The sequence below is a fragment of the Vicia villosa genome, linkage group LG3 (genome assembly GCF_029867415.1).
Source record: "Vicia villosa cultivar HV-30 ecotype Madison, WI linkage group LG3, Vvil1.0, whole genome shotgun sequence".
NCBI lineage: Eukaryota > Viridiplantae > Streptophyta > Magnoliopsida > Fabales > Fabaceae > Vicia > Vicia villosa.
In genome coordinates this window covers 134184269-134199403 of record NC_081182.1, presented here as the reverse complement: position 1 = coordinate 134199403, position 15135 = coordinate 134184269, and the positions used below count along the sequence as shown (strand labels likewise).

Sequence of the window (15135 nt, the reverse complement as noted above, 5' to 3'; positions counted from 1 at the left end):
TGGAAAAACTTCTTTAGAAAGCAGGACCAAATGTAGAATGATGCATGCAATGCCAATGATTTGTTTTAATTTTTAAGTTTCAAGGAACTTAAGATATTAACTTGTAAACACTCAAACATTGGACTAAAGCTTCGATTAAGTTATCATCAAAATCAATCATCCATTTTGGTGGATTAGAATTTTCACCCCATCAACACCCAAGATCCATTGAGTTTGATGAAACTTATGATGTTTACAAGGAAAGACCTCTAAGTTCCTTGAAAACCAAAAGAAAAAGAGTTTTCATGGATGCATGAATGCATGGTTTATACATCAACCACAATCAAGAGCACATCAAGTCACACAAAATCACACAAGCAAGGTTCAAAAGTCCGACGTCACAAGCATGGAGTCATAGGTTAAGAACCACCCACAAAGGTATGTACTAGGGAATTTTGTACCTGCCGATCGGGTTCTACAAAGGTTCCCAGAGTTTTCAATCTTCTATCGGATACTACCCGCACGCACAATTGCTCATGGGCGCCAATAATATGCCTAAAAAGACCTCGTCTGAGCGTAGCATCGCATGACAACAAGCTCAAATTGGTACTTGACCTTGTTTCTGCGCTACATCCTAAAAAGGCTTAGATGGGTTAAAAAGGTTCTAGGCCATTCAGCTTCTACGGACACTCACTATTGAAAGTAATAGCGTTCCTACGATAGCTCGTAACAACATCTACTACCTTCCATGAGGCCTCCACTGATTGGGGTTCCACCATATGATGCTCATGTTAAGGATCGCTCCTGACATGCAACTATTGGTCATACCACCTCCTATCTCAAGTTACTCACCAAAGTCCGGGTTAGGACTTTGTCTCATCACAGAGGAACCACCGAGCACCAAAAAGAAAAAAAACAAACAAAGCACATATCAATAATACAAATAAAAAACACACAGATAAACAAAAATAGGCTTAACACACTTAAAATATATCCCCAGTGAAGTCGCCATTTTTCTGTAGCGGGGAAAATCTGAGATCAAAGCCATAAATTGACTCGACTCAATATTTCAGTGAAAGTCGCCACCGCACTTTATTGTTTCCAAAGGAAAAGGGAAAGAACGAAGAAAACCCAAAGTTTGTTTTTAAAACAAAAAGAGATCTTAGGTACGGGTGTTGATTATACGAGGGGAAGGTTTTAAGCACCCCTCATATCTGTGGTACTCCACAGGAACCTTTTTGAAAATCTGTGTTTTATAAAAGATATCGTGTGCGAAAAAAGGGTTTGTTTTATTTTTAAAATAAGCTCGGCAAGACATTAAATCTTGTGCCTACATACCTCCTCGGTGCAATGGAGAAGTCAGAGCTAATGTAGTTCCGCTTTTAAAAGGGAAAGAAAAAAACGTTTAAAAGGAATAAACACGTTTACCATCGTCGGGGCGAATACTCAGCCATTGATTTTAAACATGAGAACGAACGAATTCTTTGCGTCACTAATGAGAGAAGGGCGCCAACTTGGATAAAATCGACAAGTATGCCACTAGCTCTCTCACGTGGAAAAGATTTCGTCGTGTCAATCAATATTAAAATCGTGGGGTAGCGTGACTAATGACAATGATTAATCGTGCTTACTTTTGAAAGAAAATGCCAACAAGGGCTAAATATAGTTTTAAAGAAGATTTTAAAAGGGATTTCAAACATAAGAAGTTTTTTAGAAAAAGAGAGGAGACTTTGAAAATTTAAGAAGTGGGAGGAGATGAAGAGGCTATCCTAGTGCGGGAAAATAAAAGTTTAGGGAAAAACGATCTAACCAACATAAGAAGTCGAAACTTGACACATTGAGTCAAGGAAGAATTCCCATCCTTTGGATTACCAACACAAAACCAAAATTACCACTTAGGGACCCAAATGAACTTGCAAATCTTCGAAGAATCACATAAGTTTCTGACGGAAATCGGATAGAGTAACGATTGTGAATGGGCGAAATCCTTATCTTAATGCTTTGGAATTAACCTTCAAAGACTTTTCGAGGAGATACCTACACACATCACAACAGCAATCCAACCAGACAAAATAACAAGCAAGATAACAGTTAAATAATAATCCACAGTCCATTGGTCCTTAAGTGTTTTTTAGGTTTCATCTTGTTTATTAATGTTTTAGCATAAAAGTAAAGTATAGTCCAAGTGGACAAAAGAAAAATAGCGGAGAATAAATATGACGTCCAAATGGACAAAATAAAAATAGCAGAAAGTAAATATGATGATATGATGAGTATAAGAGCGGTAAATATAAAGGACAATATAATAAAAATGCGGAAATTAAAATTAGTCGTTAGTTGTTAAAGATAACCATCTTGAAAACTTGTCAAGTATGTTATCAAAGTTAGTAAATAAGATTAATAATGGAGGAAGGATGAATTCGGATTCAAATCAACCACATACGACTTCCTCTCATTTTTAATCTTTTATCGATTCGGGACAAAGAAAAAAGAAGGATAGATGAAGAAGAAAGAGCAAGAATAACATAATAAACTAATCATAAAAAAAAAAAGGTGTAAAATAATAAGACATATTTTTGTGAATTTTTTCCATAATTTTTAGACTAAAAACAAAATTAATATGAATTTCTAAAGTTAGAAACTAAATAAAATAAAATAAAGATATAAAATAAAACAGAGTAAATCTCAGCCATCTGATCTAGTCAACTTCAACACAGTATTGACATCGGAAGGTCCAGATCAGAAGTACACAGTAAGTACAGTAGGCAGAAAAATAGAGAATCACAATTCTGATCATCTTCTCAGGTGAGGACAAGTGGCTCCGATGGCCACTTGTCACCCACACAGCAACCGGCGCAAATCACTAGGCAAAGTGGGAAAGAAAATAAAATAAAAAAAACACAAATCTAAGTAATACCACTCGGTGCTACCATCCTGTCACATTGAAGAAAAGAAAAAACACTTAATGAAAAATAAAATAACAAAAGCACATTGCATTGATTGCTGTCAGACTTTGAAAGCCAAAACAAAGATTCCTCTCTTATCCTTCATTGATTTTCGGTACAGTATGTGCTAGAGGAGAGAGTGAGCCAAACAAACATCATCACCATTATTAGTATTATAAAGAAAAGATACTCTCTCTCACTATTATATTAATTTTCGGTACACACAAAAGGTAAAAGAGAGAGTGAGCCCTTAATTGAAACCAAGAGAGGAAGTAAAATCACATTATTCATTTTAAATGAAGAAACAAAGAGAACTCTCTCCTCTCTTCTTATCTTTAACGAAAAAAACAAATAGTAGAAAAAATCAAAACACAATCAAACTAACAGTAGCATATGAAGAACAAAAGGTGGAGAAGATGAACACACGGCGGAATAGATGAAGACTCACGGCGGCTCACATAAGATCACAGCGGCCGGAGCTTCTCCGGCGCGATGGCCGGAGGTAAAAAAAACCAGAAACGTAAAATTTTTTTTACATCGTTCTGTTCAGTTTCCTCTTTTGATTTCAAATGTAAAACTAATTTTGCAGGATTGTTAACGAAAACTTGCAGATCTACAAAAGAAGTTTGAAAGTTCTAAACTAAAAAATGTAGCACAATCAGTGCAAGAGTCACGAAAGTAAAGAGGAATTCGGTATCAGAAGAAGGTTCTCAACCTTTTGAGGCAAAGAAATAAAAAAACAGTGGCGGTTGAGAGCTCCGGCACGGCGGTTTTGGAATTCCGGCGGTGGTTTCCGGTCAAGCTCGGTTCAGGTGAGTTTTCTGATTTTTTTGTTCTGAGTAAGTCTGAAAAGTTCTGAGCAAAAAGGTCCCTTGTGTCAGTGTGAGTCAATGCTTTTATAGTGTAGAATTTAGGGTTTGCAATGAATAACGTGGGCTGAGAAAAATCTGAGTTTGTGTTGAGGTCAGGTTCAAACAAAATGTCAATTTCTTCTTGTGGCAGCCCAAATCCGAAAATGCTATCCATTCAGTCCAACAATTCACATTCTTTTTGTTTGCAATGTTTTTGCAGTTGATTGAAAAGAACCTTGGGCCTGGATTTAACTTTGAACTTGAATTACTTGTTGGTGTGAATGAAAATTTACCACAGTAACTTCACTTTGTACCATTATTTTCTTGAATGCTTGTGTATGATTTTGATTGCATCTTAAATTCTCTTCTTCTTTGCATATGATGAGCACCATTGACATGAAGATGGAGAGAAAAGCCTTGGAGGGACTATGGTGAACTCGAAGCCCAAACATGAAGTTTGAAAGAAAATGGTGGACTTATGAAGTGACTTCAATCTTGATCACACAAAACTTTGAATTCTTGTAAAATAAAATGTAGAAATTTGAATTCTTGCAACCATAATGATGAAATCTTGGATTGTCATGAATTAGATCTTTGTATGAAATAAAGACTTTTGCTTTGAATTTTGTAATCTTTGATGTATCGTTGGCTTGAAACTTTAGGAATTTAATTCCTCTTGAATGAATGTACCTTTAAAGTTCATGTAAAACAAATCTTGGATCATGAGTGCTAATTTTGCATTTTGAATTCCTTGAATGGTAAATGCCTTTGAATTTTCAACTTGGAATTATGTGTTAAACAATGATGAATATTTTTAAGTTCCAAGTAATTCCATATGAATTTGAACTCCAAACAATCATGCTTGCACTCTTAGTCTTGAATCAAATTCTAGAACAAAATAAATGTCCAAAAACTCAATATCATTTGATTGATCATGAACACTATTGAACCAACTTTTAGCCACTTGACAAGCACCACCACAATGAGAAAATCTTGATTCAAACCTCTGAACCTTGATTAGAAACATTATCTGAACTTTTTGGTCTTCAAACCCTATTTGATAAAGAAACAAAAAAATAAAAAAACATATTTTTTTGAGTTTTGATTAATGGTTAGTAAAATATAAAGACTATAAATAAATAATAAAAAAAAATGAGAAAAGAGGTGTCTGATGATTCCCCTGAAGGTGAGCTAGAAAAGAAATAGGCACCAGAGAACCTCGTAAATGATTTTGATGTGATTTAAACAAAGTCTGAGACGCGGGATCTTAGGGTCAAAAATTGGGGTATGACACACATGCAAGCATTAGATAAGTCCATTATGCCCTCCAACTTAACCTTATTTACAACAATGCCATTTAGTTCCATTCTAACCAATCCTCTTTGTTTCTAACCACTCCACTAATTCTTCTAATAACCATTCTTTTGATTAATAGAGAATAAGACCAATGACCTCTCTCTAATTACCATTTACTCATTTAAATGATAATTATCGGTGTCAAAAGATCGGGATATTACACTCAGCTATAAAAGGAGGCTGATACTTCAGTCCACCAGGTCCGAATTTTTGCTAACGAAGTGCTGCCGGAATTACTTTTCAAGCGTTTATTTTTCTTCCGCATTTTATTTCATTCATTGCTTTCTTTTTCTCACAACAATTTCTACACCGGAGATTGTTGTGAAGCTTTCATAGATCTAACCTTACGTTAGATTTAGTTTTTATTTTCCTTACTGTCGCGCGCTCGGTTTTTTGCCATACCTCTCGCGGAGAGATACGCGAACTGACTCTTTTTGTTTCTGCTTTTGTGCTTGAAAATCAGAGAGTCGCCACCGACCTTTTATTTTATCCAATTAAGGAAAGGTTTATAAAAGAAACAGAAAAAAGACCTTTAAGAAATTCTGGGTAAGGGGGTAAGTTATACAAAGGGAAGGTGTTAGCACCCTTTGTATCCATGGTTATCAATGGGCTCTTTAATTTGCTTAGCTCACTTGTTTTCAATTGCTTTTAAATGCTCGTATGTGGTTTCAAATACCTTTGTAAATTGAATTTGTAATGATCCTTCTGTTGGTCATGGCATGGGTTATTAATCGTCATTCTTAAAGTTTGCCGTATCTCTTATTTTCTTAAATGTACCGTTTACTCGTCGTACTGTTCATTATAGTATGTAATGTTTGTACTGTCAGTATTAAATGTTGTACTATTTGTCATATTGTTGCTTAAATATTCAGATAATATTTTGTGTGTTTTCTGCCAGTCAAATATTTATGTTTCTGTGCATTAAATGATTTTCAGGGTTATTATCGGTAATTTTGCTCGCGTATAGTAAATATTAATTATTTATTATGTATGTGTTTTTTAACAAGTCATGTAAATAAACTTTCATCTTTCTCATAAAACAAAAACAACAAAAAGAAAATTAACTTTGACTGTTGATTTTTCACTCTAACTGTTACATGCCTGAATAGTCAGTTGACAGTCAAAATGCTGACAGTACAATTCTCCGTGTTTTGTACCATCAATCAAATCAAACTTTTGCATTTCAAAATTCCAAGATTTTTGTCCTAGAAGTCTTCTGAATATCACATGATTAGCAGAGACTCAGCACTGCACAAAAATCAGGTACGCTTAACTGTCTCCTACACAAACAGTCCCTGATTAGGGTTTCTTGTTTTTTCAGGAGAAACAAGTTTTTGAGACCTCAAATGGATTTCATGGACCTCCATATATCTCAAAGTACCATCATACAAATTTTCAGATTTCAATTCACTCAGACGCACCGTCAGCAGCTCAAACAGTCAACAGACGACCCGTTTGACCAAAAAAGTCAACAGACAGTCAAAAATGAAATTTTTTGTCAACATCCATATTTTTTCAAAGGATTCATCATTTGATCATTGGATGATCATAATTCATCAAGGAAAGATCAAAAATCAACAAAACCCTAAGATTCAAAATTAGGGTTTTCCCCTAAAAAGTCAACTGAACTTTGACTGGTCATAACTCTCTCATCCTTCATCCAAAAAGTTCAAACCAAAGCTCATTTTGAAGGAAATTCAATTATCTTTCAAATGCAATTTATCCCATGGTCATTACATTCACCATTTGAAAAATATGAACAAAGACATTACAGGTCATTTTCAAAGTCAACAAAAAGACACTTTTTTTCAAAAGGACACACAAGGAGCATCAAAAATCATTTTGACATGAGACCAAAGACATTGGTTAGAGGACTCTTTGAGGTTTCCAAAAAGGGCAAGATCTCCTTCATATGACAAAAATTGAGGGATTTACACCTTGTTGAAGTTGGCTAAATTTTGGGAAAATGCATAAAACCAACATTGCTCAAAAATGTATTTTTTCCAAATGGGGCCAAGTTTTCATGGTTCAAACATGTTTGCCATGATATTATGGGCCTCCCACGACCAAGACAAAGCCCACACCATTTTTATCCATTTTTTGGTTTAATTTTATCCTATTTTAAGATTAAATGAAAATGGAAAATGGAAGGATAATGGATAGCTTAGTTTCTAAGCATGAGTCATCCAAGAATATTTAATTTTCTGCAGAAGATTGAGGTACAAGGCAAGAGCATTGAAGAGAAGCAAGACTTGGTCAACAATTCAAAGGTTTTAATATAAAAAAATCAAGAATTCAACAAAGGCAACCAAAGGCTTCTTGGCTTCAATTCTAAGCACAACATAGCTTATAAATAGCTTAGAGTACTTCACAAAGAAAAAAACCACGAATTCAGAAGAGAATCTATGCTTGTAACCATACTTGTAATCACTTAAATTTTTCAAAGAAATTCCAAATTAGAATTTTGAATTCAAGTCAGTTTCAATACAAACTAAACATTCAAACACCTTCCTCAAGTATCACTGAAACTATTCCAATCATTTCCCAGCCTTGAAACCCACTGAACTAAGCACTACAGGTCACGATTTATTCAAAATAAAACCAACTCGTATCTGATCATTCAGGCATGTTTAACAAGATGTAGACATATATTTGAACTTAGCTTAATGTCCTGATCATTTATGGACATTTAATTAAAGTTTGGGAGCCTGTACACGAAACTACCATTTTAGGGTTTCTTAGTTCAAATTTAGGGTTTTTCGTTAGAACCAAAAATAGGACAAATTAAGGGCATGGTTGAATTCAGTAGATTGAGACGAATCGAATGGGCATGTCGCGCCAAATTTATATTCATGTTTGACCCTATTCGCTATTTTGCAGGTTTAGAAGGTATCTATTACAGCGCTTTTATTACAAAAACGTTATTAAAGGTGCTGGCTGGAGGTTGAAGATGATGAGGTGTCCTCACCTCATTGGATAGAACGCGCGCACCAGTGTTTTTGAATCCTGGGTTCCCATGTGCGCTTTACATCATCTTTCCATGTGACCTCAATATCTGGGCCGTCTGATCTCATTAAACTCTCAATCCAACGCATCAAAACACTCATCCTTACCATGGTCTTCATTTAAATACCACACCTGATTATTATCTTTTTATTTTCTATTTTTTTTAATCTCTTTGTTAAATTAATTAAAAATAGTTTTAAAAATCCAAAAAATACACAAAAAATATTTTTAAGTTTCTAAAATAATATTTTATTTTCTGATATAAAAATATTTTATTTTTCTTCATAATTTGAATATTTTGTGTAATTAATTAGATAATATGCATATCTTTATCTTTTAATTATTTTCACCCAATCAAAAATCATAAAAAATTTGTTCTTTATATTAAATATTGTTTATATATTATAAACTAATTTTGTACATATTTTGAATAATTTTCTCTTCAAGTTTTAATTATTTGTGTAATTATTTATATAATTATGTATTAATTAACTTAATAGATTTCAAATCAAATTTCAAAAAAACAAAAATATTAGTTTTGTTTTAAATTTAATTAACAAGCATTTTTGAACATATTTTGAACTTAATTTTTAGGTTTGAAATTTATTTTCATCTTTTTTCCTCATTTTAATTTAATTAATCATGCATTAATTATAATTAAAATCAATCATAAAAATCCAAAAACATTTCTTTTATATTTCTTGCAATTTAAATTCCCAGCAGAGTTGCCAGTTCTGTCGCGCGCTCGGTTTTCTGCTTTTGTGCAAGAAAAAGAAATGTTTTTGGATTTTTATGATTGATTTTAATAATAATTAATGCATGATTAATTAAATTAAAATGAGGAAAAAAGATGAAAATAAATTTCAAACCTAAAAATTAAGTTCAAAATATGTTCAAAAATGCTTGTTAATTAAATTTAAAACAAAACTAATTTTTTTTGTTTTTTTGAAATTTGATTTGAAATCTATTAAGTTAATTAATACATAATTATATAAATAATTACACAAATAATTAAAACTTGAAGAGAAAATTATTCCAAATATGTACAAAATTAGTTTATAATATATAAACAATATTTAATATAAAGAACAAATTTTTTTATGATTTTTGATTGGGTGAAAATAATTAAAAGATAAATATATGCATATTATATAATTAATTACACAAAATATTCAAATTATGAAGAAAAATAAAATATTTTTATATCAGAAAATAAAATATTATTTTAGAAACTTAAAAATATTTTTTGTGTATTTTTTGGATTTTTAAAACTATTTTTAATTAATTTAACAAAGAGATTAAAAAAATAGAAAATAAAAAGATAATAATCAGGTGTGGTATTTAAATGAAGACCATGGTAAGGATGAGTGTTTTGATGCGTTGGATTGAGAGTTTAATGAAATCAGACGGCCCAGATATTGAGGTCACATGGAAAGATGATGGAAAGCGCACATGGGAACCCAGGATTCAAAAACACTGGCGCGCGCGTTCTATCCAATGAGGTGAGGACACCTCATCGTCTTCAACCTCCAGCCAGCACCTTTAATAGCGTTTTTGTAATAAAAGCGCTGTAATAGATACCTTCTAAACCTGCAAAATAGCGAATAGGGTCAAACTTGAATATAAATTTGGCGCGACATGCCCATTCGATTCGTCTCAATCTACTGAATTCAACCATGCCCTTAATTTGTCCTATTTTTGGTTCTAACGAAGAACCCTAAATTTGAACTAAGAAACCCTAAAATGGTAGTTTCGTGTACAGGCCCCCAAACTTTAATTAAATGTCCAGAAATGATCAGGACATTAAGCTAAGTTCAAATATATGTCTACATCTTGTTAAACATGCCTGAATGATCAGATACGAGTTGCTTTTATCTATAAAATAAGAAAATACAAGTACCTGGTAAATACCAAGTTGCCCTTTGGTTAAAAAATTCCACCTATTATTTTGAGGGTTAAAATGTGTCCAAATAATACTTTTTGTGACTAAATTCTGACTTTGGCTTTGATCTAACTATTAGTTTCTTATTTTGCTCTCTCTATTGGTCAACTTGTGTACTATTTGTCCTATTGTTTCTGATCTAACCGAACCGGGTAAGGCAAATTGCCCCTCTAAACACAATCTGTACCCTTTTTCATGTTTTCCTTACTCCCAATGTTGCTTTCCAATCACAATCCTAAAAAGAAAACGTCACTTCTTACTCTCTTTCTCTCTCTCTCACGTTCTTTTCTATCTAATTTTTTTCTCTCTGCAAGTGATTCCTTCTTTCCTTCTTCTTCCTTCTCTCTCTTCTGCTTTCTTCATCCTCTGCCGCAGCTTCTACAGACATTCACGTCTTCTACTTTCCATTCCTCCTCCTTCCTAATTTTTAGGTTTTCAAATTTTACTCATGTTTACTGTTCATTTGCATTATTGAGTTTCAGAGAGATTCGATTTTGTTTTTGATTTAGTGTTTGTTGTTTCAGGTTTAGTGATGTTAGCTTACGTGGAAGGGCTAAGATTCGCCGGCGGTGGGGTTTCTGATGGCTCCAGTGCGCCGCCTTCGTGACCCAAAAAGGAAGTCGGACACGGATCCTAACCTTTTGACAATGCAACTTGAAACTCGGAAAATTGAACCGGGTAGGAATTTCTTTGGTGAAAAACTATTGTGTAGCTGTGGTGAGACCGAATCGATACCGAGTGAGTAGATCTTGATTCTTCATGTCAGTTTTGTAGTTAGGGTTTTGATTTAGTATTTAGGGTTTTGACCGAAACAATGATTATTCTTGATATGGGATATATTTGGATCTATTTGGATTTATAATGTGATTCTACTTTTCTGTGTGAATGGTTCCAACTGGTTATGTAACTGTTAGTTTGATTTTGTGTAGGTGTGAAGGTGCGTATGTAGAGTTATATAAAGTTGTTAGCTTAGCTTGGTACAAGTTGTATGGTTGGAACTGTTTGGGCAGGTTTGGGACTGCTTTGTTTTATTCTGCTGGATGAATGAGAAAGTGCTTCTGAACTTAGCAAATATTGTTGGAGACGGAGGAGTCTTGAGCCCCGTCAAATTGATAAAGCAGTGAAAGCTTACATGAACTTGAGAAAGCTTATTTTCTTCATCATATTTAGTTTTATAACAATGTAGATGTGTTATGATCTATCAATTTGTCTTCTTTATGAGATTAGACTTGCTTCTATGCAGGATTCTCCGGTTGTGCCGATTGGGAGGAGTCTAAGGACTGGTGTCCTTTTAAACACTGAGGACTGGTGTCATGCGGGAAAACTATTCGTTTCTGATTTAATGGTTTTAGGTTTTGTGTTTTTGTTGTCAATAAACTTTAGTTTATGATTGTACAAATAAATACGAACACTTTCATTCCTCGTCTTTTTCATGATCAATTGCAGCATGGTAATGATAAATACATGCTGATATATGCATATCTTACTATGCAGAATTCTGAATTGAATAAACCAAAGATGAATTCCATGGTATCAGGAACACTATCGTCATTCAATGATATAAAACTTGTGAGTTCAGTTTCTAATACTTCCCTTAAAGAAGATGTTTCTATGTGTCTTATCATAACTCCTCACCAGGTTCATTTTCAATATATGTCATGATGGTTTAGTACAAAATCATTTTCTGCAAATGTTACGAAACGACAAAACGAACAACTTAGCTACTACGTATTTGCTGTGGCTGCCAGTGTGACAACCGAGTAAACATTTTCTTAAGTAGTAAGAGTAAAACATTTTCTTGATAATCAGTTGACTATGCCTTAAATATAAGTGTTATAATTATTCTATTGTGTCAAATTATTGTCAAGATCGACGTTCTTGATGATGTGTTTTTTAATTGCAGACATGAAGCAGAATCTGTCACACAAGATAATTTTATTAGCTGCTGTTGAGAGGTGTCAATTCATAATGTTGATGATCCATAACTGCAGCCTCAAAAAGCACACTTCCTATTGAGATGCTCAGTCATGAAGTAATTGTTTCATCTCTTTGAAAAGGAGGGCTCATTTGTTGAGGACCTTCACCAGTGCATAACAACTTATATGGAAGAACACATGTTGAATGATCTCAAATCATAAAGTCATGCTCACAATCATTCCAGTTCGAAAGATTTTTAGAAAGAGCTTCGGAAATCTACTTGGTTCTTGCTTCTAGCTTGTCTGTATGTATTTGAGCCCGGTGGAACTTGCAATTTTTACAGTTTATTTTCCGCCCCTTTGTTGATAGGTTGGGGTAGCCATAAGAAGGTGGTTACTGGTTTTTGTAATAAAGAAGTAAATCATGAACAACAAGAATCCCATAACATGATGATTAATGTTCATCATTATCTTGATTCTTGAGAAATAATAGTAGTATTCAGCAGTGTCATCATAATTTCCAATGTACTTTCTCAAGATAGTTATTTTCTCAAGATAGTTGTGTTGTGTTTTATTGTTGCAGCTGTTGGAGTATTAAAGCTGCCTGTTGAAGTCGGTGCAGCAATGTCATCTCCATCGGTTGGACTGACTCGGGTTTTAATATTATGAATTGTGAGAACATCTTAAAGAGAGCATTCCAACATGTTGCGGCTGCGCATAAAACAATTTTGAATGTCAGTGAAGTTGTCCATGCAGATTTGGTAAGTAGTAGTTGTGAGAAGCTATAACTACAGTAAGTTTTTTCGGTGTTGAGTGACTGTGTCATGTCGTGTCCAAATATCTATTAGAGTTCGTGCTTCATAAGTAGTAGTTCGGATATTTTTGACATAACTGACCATGCGATTGTTGTTGTTGCTGCAGAATGTCCAAAGGAGTTTAATTGTGCAGGTGATTTGGTCTGTTTATAATATCTGTGTTGTCTTCTTATTTGTATTATTGTGATGACTATTTCTTCCAATTAGTATTGCATATTCATTACATATCAACTATTTTGTCTTATTCATATTATATGAAATGCAGGGGTCCCCAAGTTGAATCAATCAGAGTTGGAGACAACGTGTGAAGAAGATGAACCATTCACAAGGACGGTGGTGTTTGAGTATACTCCGAACGAAAGCTTATATGAGCATCACTTGGTAACACATTTATATAGTAACTTCTGCAAGATTTGGGCATGTTATGTTTTCGTAATGTTCGTGAGGGAAGGGAACAAGAACACTATCCAATTATATACCTCACGTAGTGTCTTAATTATGTCTCTCTTTCAGGATGAAGACGGGAACAAGATGTTAAATGAATACATTCGAGAGTATAAGATTGGTCCTGGTAGCTATGCCAAAGTGGTAAGTGTTTGTGGAATTACACTTTCCATTTCCTCAATGAGCTTACTTTTCTGAGCCCCTTCCTTGGTATTCATTACAGGGTCTTTACCAAAGTAGTGTTGATGGACGACATTATGCAATTAAGGTAAGGACACTTTTAGTGTTAGCATGCAAACCATTTTATCAAAGGCTTACCGAAAAATGCATGTATGTACTGTTATCAAGATAAGAGCATTGCAGATGATTTATTAAAATTGTATCTTTTGATCTGCAGTCCTTTCATAGGTCTCACTTGCGAAAGCTTCGAGTTTCCCCATCTGAGACTGCCATGACGGATGTACTACGTGAGGTATATAATTGGATAGTGTTTTTGTGCAGCTGTTGACTGTGAAGATAATTCTTGAAAGGGACGATGAAGATGACGATGATGATTCCAATGGTAACCACCAGGAACCGAAAGAGAAGAAACACATTTTCAAACTCGAGGTAATCACTTTGTTGCTATCAAATATTGTCCCTTATGAAAGTTTATTATTTATAAGAATTCAACACTTCTCTTTCTCTTTGATGCAGATACTAGCAGGAAATGCGAGAAAGGTGAGCGCTGTTCGGTTTGAAACGCTTAATATATTTTATGGTCTTACTGGAATCCCTTAGGGTTAATTGTTGATATATATGCAAAGGGACGGTCGATGAGCTTTCTCAGATGATGCACTTTGAGCAGTGTTTACACAGCGGCATTGTGGTCGTACATGTTAATTCCAAAAATGATATTAAAGCTGGTAATGTTCTAATTTGAACTGGCTCACGTTCTTTAACATCCTTAAAAGCATAATTGGATTAAATAGTTCGCAATGCATGTTTATTTATGGCTGTGTAAGGATCTCCTATCTTCCAAACTGCATTACTAACAGGCTCTGCTTCTTTTATGCAGTGGGTTACATCAATGTCAGCAACATTTTATCTGGAAAGTGTCTTGCTGAAAGGAAATATCTATATGGAATTTCATTGTAATGCCTTTTTGGTATCAAGAGGAATGTGAATGTGAATGCTTTTCAATGAGAGAATTATTCGAATGACTCAGTCAATTGTTTAGATTTCCCAAGATTGTATAGATAAGTTTCATACTTAGTCAGTTTTACTGTGATGATAACTTTAGTTTTAAAAATTCCCCTAGACATGATGCCTATGTACCTTGACCTTTGTTTGTAAGGTGATGTTCTTCATATTTTCTGGTGTAATAATCACAAGTGATAGACCTGAATAGAAGAGTAAAAGCTGAGAATGTCTTAATCAATACGTGGAGCTACCGATGCCGCCACCACTGACAGCTGAGAAATTTGATCATAAAAGGTATCTTTGTGCCCCACCATAAAAAGATACCTTTGAATACAGAAAATGGATGCATATCTTCTAAAAGTGAACTGATGTACTTCTCCATTTCTAAATTCTTTCTCGTGTTGTTTTGAAGTTATTTGGGGACATACTTTATTCCAGGAGATATGAAGAGTTGGTTGCTGGGATCATATCATGGCTTCATTGGTAATACCTTTTATGATCAAGTTCTTACTGATGGGATCATACCATTTCTAAATTCTTACTTGTGGAATTTAACTAAGAATGTATATTGAAGTGCCATAATTTACTTGTGGAATCTAAATTCTTACTTTGTTGAAGAGAGACTCGATAGAGCAGTGTCAAATTTAATTTGATTAGAATACCAACATAAGATCAATTAATGAAGAGAAGGATTCTAAC

General features: G+C 34.0%; 3 long non-coding RNA genes across 4 annotated transcripts; all 3 read left to right on the top strand.

The window, feature by feature from the left end:
* The first annotated feature begins 3004 nt into the window (after positions 1-3004).
* Positions 3005-4522, top strand: LOC131656697 (uncharacterized). Its single transcript, XR_009300254.1, has 2 exons — positions 3005-3444; positions 3536-4522. It is a non-coding gene; the product is annotated as an uncharacterized LOC131656697 (long non-coding RNA).
* A 5797-nt stretch (positions 4523-10319) lies between these two features.
* On the top strand, positions 10320-11186 carry LOC131656696 (uncharacterized). Its single transcript, XR_009300253.1, has 3 exons — positions 10320-10510; positions 10604-10817; positions 11009-11186. It is a non-coding gene; the product is annotated as an uncharacterized LOC131656696 (long non-coding RNA).
* Positions 11187-13288: 2102 nt separating this feature from the next.
* On the top strand, positions 13289-14484 carry LOC131656695 (uncharacterized). Of its 2 annotated transcripts, XR_009300252.1 has the most exons (6): positions 13289-13398; positions 13478-13522; positions 13652-13863; positions 13951-13974; positions 14061-14159; positions 14312-14484. It is a non-coding gene; the product is annotated as an uncharacterized LOC131656695 (long non-coding RNA). The 2 variants fall into 2 exon arrangements; XR_009300251.1 differs by having other exon boundaries at positions 13951-14159.
* Positions 14485-15135: the final 651 nt, after the last annotated feature.